Source organism: Phyllostomus hastatus, unplaced genomic scaffold (genome assembly GCF_019186645.2).
Source record: "Phyllostomus hastatus isolate PE091 unplaced genomic scaffold, TTU_PhHast_1.1 phas_contig_38, whole genome shotgun sequence".
Classification (NCBI taxonomy): Eukaryota; Metazoa; Chordata; class Mammalia; order Chiroptera; family Phyllostomidae; genus Phyllostomus; species Phyllostomus hastatus.
In genome coordinates this window covers 16,260,155-16,272,953 of record NW_025333869.1, presented here as the reverse complement: position 1 = coordinate 16,272,953, position 12,799 = coordinate 16,260,155, and positions in this window count along the sequence as shown.

Here is a 12,799-nt window from a genome sequence, read left to right as displayed (position 1 = left end):
GCAAATTATTTTTAGGTGAAGCTGTCATTTGAAATAATTTCTCTAAAACCTTTAAAAATACCCATACCTGGCTTAGATTCTAAAAATATTATTTAGGAAACACGATGTCGAGGACAATGTTCCTACTATACAGCTGCTAAGCAAAGGAGTAGAGGGAAGAGGAAACCATTTTCCTGGTTTGTGAAAGAGGTCAATAGTGGAAATGTGCTAGGCACTGTGCCAACTTTTTGAGTCAAGTGCCTAATTATTCTTTGGCAGCACTTCATAAAGTAGGCATCATTAATTCCTTTGAACAGGACAGGAAATCAAAGTAAATCATCTTTCCAAAATCTTGTACTAAATGAATGGAAGCAAGATTTCCACTAACTGTGATATAATTCATAAAATTTTCTCAATAAGCAGAAGTTTTTATTCTGACCCTGTTTACAATTTATGCACTTGATCCTTCTGTTACAAAAAATAACCTACAGTTTGGAGATGATTTTCAATAGTCAAGATGTTACCAACATTATGAAACATACATTAAATAGATGAGCACTGTGAGTTTTTCTGAGCTGAACATCAGAGTCCAGGTTTTAGAACAAAAACATTAAACAAAATGTTAATATTATTCCTCATTTTATAAAAAAGTATTGGGTTGACAAAAAGTTCACTTGTTTTTTATTCCCATAAAATGGCTCTACTAGTGCTTAGTTGTCTTTAACTTCATTCAAAACAATTTTGTAGATTGTGTTGTAAAAGCTGTTATATCAGCATGTATTTAAAAAAACATCAAAATTGTTACATTTTTGTGTAGCCATGTTAATATTGAATATGGAAGACAATACACAAAGTTATTGGCATATTATGCTTTATCATTTCAAGAAAGGTAAAAACACAACTGAAACACAAAAAAAGAAAGGTTGTGCAGTGTATGGAGAAGGTGCTATGGCTGACTAAATGTGTCAAAACTGGTTTGTGAAGTTTCACACAGGAAATTTCTTGCTGAATGACACTCCACAATCAGGTAGACCAGTTGAAGTTGATAGTTCTCAAATAAAAATTTAGAAGAATCAACATTATACCATGTGGGAGATAGCCGACATACTCAAAATATTTACATCAATAAAGTTGTTGGTGAAAATGAAAAATATGTTTTCTTTTATGAAAAAAATAGGGACTTTTTGGCCAACCCAATAAAATGCAGAACAAATATATTCATGTGTTCATTAAATATGTATTAGGCACCGGAATAGGTACCATGGTTTAATAGGAGAAGAACCCATAGCCCCTTCTCCAAGAAGCTTGGAGCATATCTTAAGAAGCTCACATTAATAAATAATTGCAATGCAAAGATAGTATCTTCAAACTAAGTTATGAACAGGGAACAACATAGGGGAGCTCAAAGTATAATTAATCAGCTGAAGAGGATACTAAGATGACAGGATGGAAATTCTTCAAAAAAGCAAAAAAAAAAATTGTATACTGAAAATGACCTGGTGCAATCCCAAAGTGTATGTTTGTTCAAGGGTTGGGGAATGGAGGATTGACTGTCCCTGCCTATTTGGAAATAGCACTTGTCATTACTTGAGAATAGTGATAAGGGGGAAGATGAATAGAGGACATGTTCTTAGGTGTTTTGTATGCTTATATCTGGATTTGGAATTCTATTTTCCAAGACAGAGAGCATAGGCTTGTCACCTTTTGTCCTGCAGATGCATTCCTTTTGTTCAGGAGGATATTTTTAAATTAATTCTCTTCTCAGCACTCTAAAACCTATTGTGCATTTCTTTTGTTCGTGTTACCTACTGATTGTGCTGGCCCTCAATGGCATTTTGATAGTGCAACCCCTGTTATGGGTCATGGTGATCTATTAACCATTTTGAATCTAGAGTAACCTAAGATCTGGATTGTTAAAGACATTTTCATGAAAGTGTACTAACATAAGGGAAACAAATAGGATTCCAGAAGATATATATGTACCTGAGTAAGAACAAAGGCAAAAGAGACAGATAAAAGAAAAAATAATCACTGGTAGGATGGAGAAGATAGAATGATTAACCAAATGTTTTGCTTTGTTTTCTTTATTAAATATTTTTTTATTATTAAATACTTTTGATTTTTATTGTTCAATAAAAATCAAAAGTATTTCTGCTTTTTCAGCTTTGCTGCCTTTTCTCCCCACCCCTCCCCACCACTCCAGCCTTTCTCACCTCTCTCTCCTGTTTCCACTCCCATTGTTATTGTCCATTTGTCCTTTATAGTCATTCCTCCAAACCCTTCATAGTTATCCCCCATTATCCTTTCCCCTCTCTCTTCTTGTTATTGTCAGTTTGTCCCCAATTTCAATGCCTTTGGTTATATTTTGCTTACTTGTTTGTTTTCTTGATTAGGTTCCAGCTAAAAGTGAGATCATATGGTATTTGTTTTTTACCACCTGGCTTAATTCACTTAACATAATGCTCTCCACTTTCATCCATGCTATCGTAAAGGGCATAAGCTCCTTCTTTCTCTCTGCTACATAGAATTCCATTGTGTAAATGTACCATAGTTTTTTGATCCAGTCATTGACTGATGGGCACTTAGGTTGCTTCCAGCACTTGGCTATTGTAAATTGTACTGCTATGAATATTGGGGTGCATATGTTCTTTTGGATTGGTGTTTCAGGGTTCTTAGGATATAATCCTAGCAGTGGAATTGCCAGGTCAAAAGGCAGTTTCACTTTTAGTTTTCTGAGGAAATTCCATGATGTTTTCCATAGTGGCTATACCAGCCTGCAATCCCACCAACAGTGCATTAGGGTACCCTTTTCTCCACAGTTTTGCCAAACTTGTTGTTTGTTGCTTTGTTTATGATGGCCATTTTCAACAGTGTGAAGTGGTATCTCATTGTGGTTTTAATTTGCATCACTCTAATGGCTAGCGATAATGAGCATCTTTTCATATGTCTCCGAACCCTCTGTATGTCTTCCTTGGAGAAGAGTTTGTTCAAGTCCTCTGCCCATTTTTTAATTGGGTTGCTTGTCTTCTTATAGTGGACTCCTGTGAGTTCTTTAAGCAGACACATCAAGAAAAAAAGAGAGAAGACCCAAATAAACACAATCAGAAATAAAAGAAGAAATATTACAACTGATACCATAGAAATACAAAGGATTATAAGAAATTACTATACAAAGAACTGTATGCCAAGACATTTGAAGACCTAGGTGAAAGGGACAAATTTCTAAAAAAAAAACTTCCAAAATTCAATGAAGAAGAAGCAAAAAGCTTGAACAGTCCAATAACAGAAGATGAAATTGAATCAATAATCTAAAAACTGCCAACACACAAAAGTCCTGGACCAAATGGCTTCACAGGGGAATTCTACAAAGCATTTAAGGAAGAGCTAATCCTTATCCTTCACAGATTATTCCAAAAAACCCAAGAAGAGGAAAGATTCCCAAACTCTTTTTGTGAAGCCAGCATCATCCTAATCCCAAAACCAGATAAAGACACAAGAAAGAAAACTTCTGGCCAATATAGCTGATGAACAGAGAAGCTAAAATCCTCAACAAAATATTGGCAAACCACATCCAGCAATACATTAAAAAAATCATACACCATGACCAAGTTGGGTTCATCCTAAGGATGCAAGGATGGTATAATATTTGCAAATCAATAAACATAATGCATCACAGAAACAAAAGCAAAGACAAAAATCACATGATCATATCAATAGATGCAGAAAAAGTATTTGATAAGGCACAGCACTCATTGATGGTGAAAACACTCAGCAAAGTGGGAATAGAGGGAACATTTCTCAATGTAATAAAGGCCATATACAAAAGACCTACAGCCATCGTACTCAATGATCAAGAGCTAAAAACTTCCAAACTAAGCTCAGAAAGAAGACAAGGTTGTCCCCTTTTACCACTCATGTTCCACATAGTATTGGAAGTCCTAGCCACAGCAATCAGGCAAGTAAGGGAAATAAAAGGCATTCAAATTGGAGAAGAGGAAACAAAACTCATTGTTTGCAGACAACATGATAGTGTACATAGAAAATCCTATAGACTCCACCAAAAAACTGCTCAACCTAATAAATGAATTTGGCAAAACAGCCAGTTACAAAGTCAATACTCAGAAGTGAAAGGCATTTTTGTACACCAGCAAGGAAATATCAAAAACAGAAGTCAGGTAAAAAATCTCATTTGATGTAGTAACAAGAAAAAGAAAATACCTAGGAATAAACTTAACCAAGGAGGTAAAAGACCTGTATGCAGAAAACTACACAACACTGAAGAAAGAAATCAAAGAAGATGCAAACAAATGGAAACATAGACTGTCTTCATGGATCAGAAAAATTAACATCATCAAAATGTCCATACTACCCAAAGCAATTTATAGATTCAATGTAATCCTTATTAAAGTACCAATGGCATATTTCACAGATATAGAGCAAACACTTCAAAAATTCATAAGGAACCATAAATGACCCTGAATAGCTGTAGCAATTTTGAAAATGAAGAATAAAGTAGGAGGGATCACAATACCTGATATCAAACTGTATTACAAGGCCACTGTAATCAAAACACCCTGGTACTGGCATAAGAATAGATACATAGACCAATGGAACAGAATAAAGAGCCCAGAAATAAATCCAAGTGTCTGGTCAGTTAGTATTTGACATAGGGGGCAGAAATATAAAATGGAGCAAAAATAGCCTCTTCAACAAATGATGTTGGGAGATCTGGACAGCTAAATGCAAAGAAATGAAACTCGATTACCAAATTACAACATACACAAAAATAAATTCCAAGTGGATAAAAGACTTAAATATAAATTGTGACACCATAAAAGTCCTTCAGGAGAACATAGGAAAATCTCAGAAATTCCATGCAGCAATTTTTTCACTGATATGTCCCCTAGAGTAAGGGACATAAAAGAAAGAATAAACAAATGGGATCTCATCAAAATAAAAAGCTTCTGCACGGCTAAAGAAAGCATTAAAATGAAAAGAGAACAAACCATATGGGAAAAAATATTTGCCAATGATACCTCAGACAAAGGTTTGATCTCCAAAATGTATAATGATTAACCAAATGTTGCTGATTATTATAGGAAAAGGGAGATTAAATTTTCATATTCCAACTTCATATGATCACACATAATTACAAAAAATACAAGTCATAAACAAATATATCTCATTGTCATTAGTTGTTGATAAAGGGTTAACCAGGCCTGATTAATGTAGCTAAACAATCAAATATATTTGAAATTGTGGCATGGTGGCTGATAGGCAAAACATTGTTAAACCAGAAACACTGGTTAATTACTTTATTGGACCATTAAACATCTGGCATGTGTTTGTTAGCCAATAAAATTTAACAGTTCATTAAAAGTCAGTGAAACATGACAGAAAGAAGTGCTTTGTTTTCCCATTTCCTTTCAGTTTACCTATAGATTAGCAGATTTTATTTCCTTATGAACCTCTACAGTCTATTGAAAAGTCACAGACTTTGCTGAGTGATAGTAAATTCCATGCCCAAATCAAAATCAGAAACTTCAAGCCCATAATTCTTTAGCGATTGCAAATAAACCATGTTGCAGAAGTTAGTGGAGAGGGAAAATCCTTTTTGAAATATACACCACAAACCTGTCTGGAATTTATTTACAACTCTGTGGTTGATGTGTCATGACAACTATTGTTTTTTTAGGTTACCACTTAACAACCATAAAATAGTTCAAAGCATTGAATGAACAGGATTCTAAATTTACATTTTTAAAAACATAAATTAGTGGTATAAATAAATGACTAAAGTTCCAACATACAGACCAATCACTATAATATTTCATTTACCCTCAGATATATCTGTGTAAAGAGATGTGTCTAGTCCTGGCTGATGTGGCTCAGTGGATTGAGTGCCAGCATGTAAACCAAAGGGCTGTTGGTTCAATTACCAGTCAGGGCACATAGCGGGTGTTTGAGAGGCAAACAGATACGATATTTCTTTCCCTCTCTTTCTCTCTCCCTTCCTTTTCTCTAAAAATAAATACATAAAATCTTTAAAAAAGAGAGAGATGTCTATATCTAGATCTATACACTGTAAGGATTGCACTATAGAGTCTATGTTCTTATTTCTCACTTAACAGTTTCACTTTTGAATATATTTCTACATTAGAAATAACGCAATAGATGCATATCTAGGTAGCACTATATCCATTTATTAATGAACTAATAAATTCCTCTCATAAATGTACATTGTTTTTAATTTTTACAATTATAAGACACACCAATGACAACTCTTACCCACATATGGTCATTTTTATATAGTTATGTCCTTTGAATGAATTCTATGAAGTAACACTCCTTGGTTAATAATAAGTACCCACTACTGTTGTTCACATGATCAAACTGGAAAGCATTATCTAAATTGAATTAAGTTAGTGAAAGTATTGATTTATTGTTCATATTAAATCCCCCATGCATATCCATCCTCGGTGGCATACATCTTGAAGAATATCTCCAATTCTACATATTAAATCAAATATAGTAAATAGGTAGCAAAATCAAAGGCATGCAGACAACATTTACAATAAAATTAGGTTAAAATTATAACCACAAATTTCAAATTATAAGCAGATGCAGATGTACTACCAAGACTCATAAGACCTACCTCATATTAGTGTCCATGTGGAAAACAACAAAAGGGAGCCATGAGGTGTGGCTGACAGAAATGTGAATAACAGACTCTAAAAACAGCACATAAATTCTTACTGGGTAAGAGAGGGAACAAGTTTGAGAAAAGTATCTAAAACTGAGATAGTATTGCCCCTCTAATAGGGGCTAGATATTAGAAAAAAGGGTAAGGACTCTGGACTAGTCTGTTCTCTGAACTCCGTGAAGACCGATTTCCTGGCACTCCCTTCTAGGAGAAGATGGTAGGAGCCCACACTGGGAAGACACTGTTAGGTGTGCATTAAATTTGAGCAGGCTAGGGATAATGCAGAAAAGTAAAGATATAGGTAAAAATGAGGAAAGGAAGAGGTCCCAGACATTTCAGAAAGCAACCTATCAATGTCTTGAAGTCTATATAAAAAGAATGGAAGAGAGAACTCTTTGAAATGAGAAAAGCCACCCTGAACCACACTTCCTTCTAAAAGTTTAGCATAATTCATTTCACAACAAATGAACAATAGAATAGTATTGAGATACAATTCCATACTAAGTTAATAAAAGAAAGATGAGAATACGGATAATTAATTACATTCCTATGTATAATGAAAACACGTCAGAATGATATACCATAAATAACACCAAAATTTACACCTTAAAAATGAGCTCAACATAATAAAGCCTATATACAAGAAACCTACAGCCAGCGTCATACTCAAGGGGCAAAAACTAAAAGCTTTCCCACTAAGATCAGATGCAAGCAAGGGTGTCCACTTTCACCACTTCTATTCAATATAGCATCCAAACAACATCCAAACAAGAAAAAGAAATAAAAGGCATCCAAATTGGAAAGGGAGAAGTAAAGCTGTCACTGTTTGCAGATGACATGATAGTGTACATAGAAAACCCTATAGACTCCACCAAAAAAACTACTCGACCTAATAAATGAATTTGGCAAAATGGTGGGTTACAAAGTCAACATTCAGAAATGAAAAGCATTTTTGTATATGAACAGTGAAATACCAGAAACAGAAATTAGGGAAAAATCCCACTTACTATAAGAAAAATAAAAATAAAATACTTAATAATAAACATAACTGAGGAAGTGATAGACTTATTATTAGAAAACTATAGAACACTGAAGAAAGAAATTAAGGAACACACAAATAAAAGGAAGCATATACCATGTTCATGGGTTGGAAGAATTAACATCATTAAAATATCCATACCACCCAAAGTAATCTATAGATTCAACTCAATTCTTATAAAAATACCAGTAACATATTTCACAGATATAAAACAAATATTTCAAAAATTTATATGGAACTATAAACAACCCCAAATAGCCTCAACAATTTTGAGAAAAAAGAACAAAGTAGGAGGGATCACAATATCCGATATCAAACTACATTATAAGGCCACTGTGATCAGAACGGTCTGGTACTGGCATAAGAACAGACAAGTGGACCAATGGAATAGAATAGAGAGACCAGAAATAAACCCATGTCAATATGGCCAGATAATATTTGACAAAGTGTGCAGGAATATAGAATGTAGTAAAAATACCTTCTTCAATCAATGGTGTTTGGAGATCTAGACATGTACATGCAAAAAATGAAGCTCTACCACCAACTTACACCATACACTAAAAAAACCCCCCTCAAGATGGGTAAAAAGCTGAAAAGTAAGTCATGACACCATAAAAGTCATAGAGCAAAATAGGCAGAAAAATGCAGATATCCCACATTATAATATTTTCAATGACACATCCCCTAGGACAAAGGATATAAAGAAATCAATAAACAAATGGGACTACATCAAACTAAAAAGCTTCTACATGGCTAAAAAAATCATCACCAAAATGGAAATGGAACCAATCATATGGCAAAACATATTTGCCAATGAAACATCAAACAAGGGTGTGATCTCCAAAATATAAAAAGAACCCACAGGACTCTAGATCAGGAAACAAACAATCCAATTTAAAAAAAAAACAGGCAAAGGACCTGAACAGACATTTCTCCAGGGAAGACATACAAAGGGCCCAGAAACATTTGAAAGGATGCTCAGCATCACAAGCTATCAGAGAGATACAAAGTAAAATCACAATGAGGTACCACTTCACACCTGTAAGACTAGCCATCATTAACAAATCAACAAACAACAAGTGTTGACAAGGTTGTGGAGAAAAGGGGACCCTAATAAACTGTTGGTGGAAATTCAGATTGGTGCCACCACTGTGGAAAACAGCATGGAATTTCCTCAAAAAAACAAAGAAATGGAACTTCCTTTTGACCCAGCAATTCCACTGCTGGGATCATACCCTAAGCATCCTGAAACACCAAACCAAAAGAACCTGTGCACCTTAATCTTCATAGCAGCTTAATTTACAAGGCCAAGTGCTGGAAGCAATCCAGGTGCCCATCAGTAAATGAATGGATCAAAAAACTATGGTACATTTACAAAATGGAATTCTATGCAGCAGAGAGAAAGAAGGAACTCCTACCCTTTGGACAACATGTATGGAACTGGAGAGCATTATGCTAAGTGAAATAAGCCAGGCAAAGAGTGGTAAGTACCATGATCTCACCTGTAAGTGGAACCTAATCAACAAAACAAAGAAGTGAGCAAAATAGAACATAGCAATACAGAACAAACTGACAGTAACCAGAGAGAAAGGGTGAGGGGGATAATCGGGGAAGGAAGGGGAAGGTTTGTCAAGGAACATGTATAAAGGACCCATAGTCAAAGAAAAAGAGGAAGAAGGATTGAATGTGGGAGGTGGGGCACGGATAGGGGAGAGTAATGGGGGGAAAATGGGGGCAACTGTAGTTGAACAACAATTAAAAAAAAAAACAAAAAAAATTGAGAAAGTGAAGAAACATTCATTATTTTTGTTTTGCACTTTTAATTTATGCACTGAGAAAGAAAAGTGAAAACGATGACAGGTTATAATTACTTCATCTTTACCTTTAACTTAGTCTTTGTTCTTGAGGGCTGGAAAAAATACAGGAAAACATCAAAGCATGTTAGTGAAATGGTGACCAAGCACCTCAGACTGGCTAACAAGGACCCTAAAATCCTGAAGATAGCATTCTTGACCCACTAACTTTTAAACAATGACAGGAAACAGATGAGACACATTAAAAAAAAACAACAACAACTCACAGTTCCATTTTTAAAATCAAGCACAAAAACTAACAGTGAAATACAAGGTCATGTGTGTGCCCATCTGCTCTGTGGCTTCCTGGAGTTGTCCATACTGCATGGCTCAGGCTCCATAATCATGTGACACTTAGGTGTGAAATACTGAAATTCAGTTTTGCTGAACTGCCACTGTGTGTCCTCTTCTCCCAGTGCAGCCTCATTCTGAAGGGGGCTTGATAAATGGCAGGTGGTACAGATTGGATCTGGGTGTTTTCATGGGTCTGGTAGCTTTCAAAGCTCTGCCTCTGAAGTGTTCTGTACTTGAGCTGTGCTGGTTGGTGGGTTTGAGTTTTATTCCACACACTGAAACTGGTAAAATTTTTGAAAGTTGCAAATATTATAATGTATCTATCATATGAATAATAGGAATGTTTGAAGAATAGAACCAAGTCAAAGGAATAAAGCAAACACTAAAAACGAAAACTCACAAAAACTTTCCTGAAATTCAAAAGAATTGAAACTATACATTAAAGAGCCCACCACACATCGGTAATGCCAACCTGGAATGAATAACACCAACTATATTTTAGTAAAATTGCTGGTTTATAAAGAAACAAGAAAAATTATTTGTCACCCATGAAGGGGAAAAACCAAGATAACTGTAATGGAAATAAAATTTAATTTTCATCATAAATATCAAAAGCAACACATGGGGAACACAAAGAATATAGATTTTATATATACATATATAGATGTATGAAAATTCAAAACAAGTATTTTATATCCAGCAAAATATTTTATATGTAAAAAGTATTTTATAGCCACATACACAAAATTATAATTAATTAACATGTAAAAATTTGATAATATTGTTCCCATGAACACTTTCTGAAGATTCTACTAGATTATGTACTTAGGAAAGAAAAATAACTTTAAAAATATTCATAAGAACTAGTGATGATAATTAAACATAGTTACTTATAGAACTGAGAATAAATTGAGATTAAAAAGACAGTGCAGGTTGTAATAGCGTAGATATTATACATGTATAAAAATGAAGAGAGATTGGGAGAGTATATGCAAATGTTAACTCTTTTTGGTATATTGTTGGTGGTGGAATTAGCAATGTTTTTTTTGAGATGTCTGTGTGTGTAAATGGGTATAAAGCAAACTTTAAACTATAAAATATTCTATCATTTATTGTCTCCTTAAGAAACAAGACTCTTGGTAGACACAAAAGAATTCACATTAAAAATTCTTTATTCTGAGTTTGAATTTGAATTATCCATATGAATTCATGGGTAGTTTGTCTGTTTGTTTCTGTATATTTAGCATGTATAATTTCTTTGCTTGGCCAATGAAAGAGAACTAGAAACAGCAATCAACAACCCAAAAATGATGAGTAACCCTGGTGTCCAAATTGTGATCTTGAGATGTAATGTTCCATTAAGGAAAAAAAAAAAAAAACAACAGGGTCTTTTACAGGAGTGGTGTGTCGGGAAATATACATCTTGATATAATAGAGGATGAGGATGCTCTTAAAAATTACTATGCTCTTGTCAAGAGCTAATTGGAGGAAAACTTGGAAAGAAAAGAGCTGTGATTCCTTCTACTGAGAATGTACTTTATTCTAAGGAACCACAGTTTTGAGGATGTCAGTAGACTTTTTGCACTGGGATGAGTTATTCCAGCATTTTTACACACATGTTCCGAGTCACTCAGGTGCATCAGTCCTTTCAGCAGAACCTGCCCTAGGCACTTAACCTTTCATGGCTCAGGCTTGCCAAGACAAAAAAAAAAAAAAAAAAGGCCGAAATGAAGAACAGATCAAAGCTCCAGAAAAAATACCACTAATCAATAAAGAGATAGCCAACTTACCAGATGTACAATTCAAAACACTGGTAATCATGATGTTCACAGAAATGGTTGAGTATGATTGCAAAGTGGGGGAAAAAGCGAAGGCTATGAAAAATGAAATAAAAGAAAAGGTACAAGGAACCAACAGTGATGGGAAGGAAACTGGGACTCATATCAATAGTGGGGACCAGAAGGAAGAAAGAAACATTCAACCAGAAAAGAATGAAGAAGCAAGAATTCAAAATAATGAGGAGAAGCTTAGGAACCTCCAGGACATCTTTAAGTGTTCCAACATCCAAATCATAGGGGTGCCAGAAGGAGAAGAAGAAGAACAAGAAATTGAAAACTTATTTGAACAAATAATGAAGAAGAACTTCCCCAATCTGGCAAGGAAATAGATTTCCAGGAAGTCCAGGAAGTTCAGAGAGTACCAAGGAAGTTGGACCCAAGGAGGAACACACCAAGGTACATCATCATTACATTCCCCAAGATTAAAGGTAAGGAGAGAATCTTAAAAGCAGCAAGATAAAAGGAGACAGTTACCTACAAATGAGTTCCCATCAGACTGTCAGCTGATTTCTCAAAAGAGACCTTGCAGGCAAGAAGGGGCTGGAAAGAAGTATTCCAAGTCATGAAAGGCAAGGACTTACATCAAAGATTGCTCTATCCAGCAAAGCTTTCATTTAGAATGGAAGGGCAGATAAAGTGCTTCTCAGATACGGTCAAGTTAAAGGAGTTCATCATCACCAAGCCCGTGTTATATGAAATGTTAAAGGGACTTATCTAAAAAAAAGAAGATCAAAACTATGAACAGTAAAATGACAGCAAACCCACAGTTATTAACAACCACACCTAAAACAAAAACAAAAGAAAAGTAAGCAAACAACTACAATGGGAACAGAACCACAGAAATGGAGATCACATGGAGGGTTATCAACAGGGGAGTGGGAGGGGGAGAAAGGGGTAAAAGGTACAGAGAATAAGTAGCATAAAGGGTAGGTACAAAATAGAGAGGGGGAGGTTAAGAATAGTATTAGAAATGTAGAAGTTGAAGAACTTTTATGTATGACCCATGGACATGAACTAAAGGGGGAGAATGTGGATGGGAGGGAGTATACAGAGTGGAGGGGAATAAAGGGGGGAAATAGGACAACTGTAATAG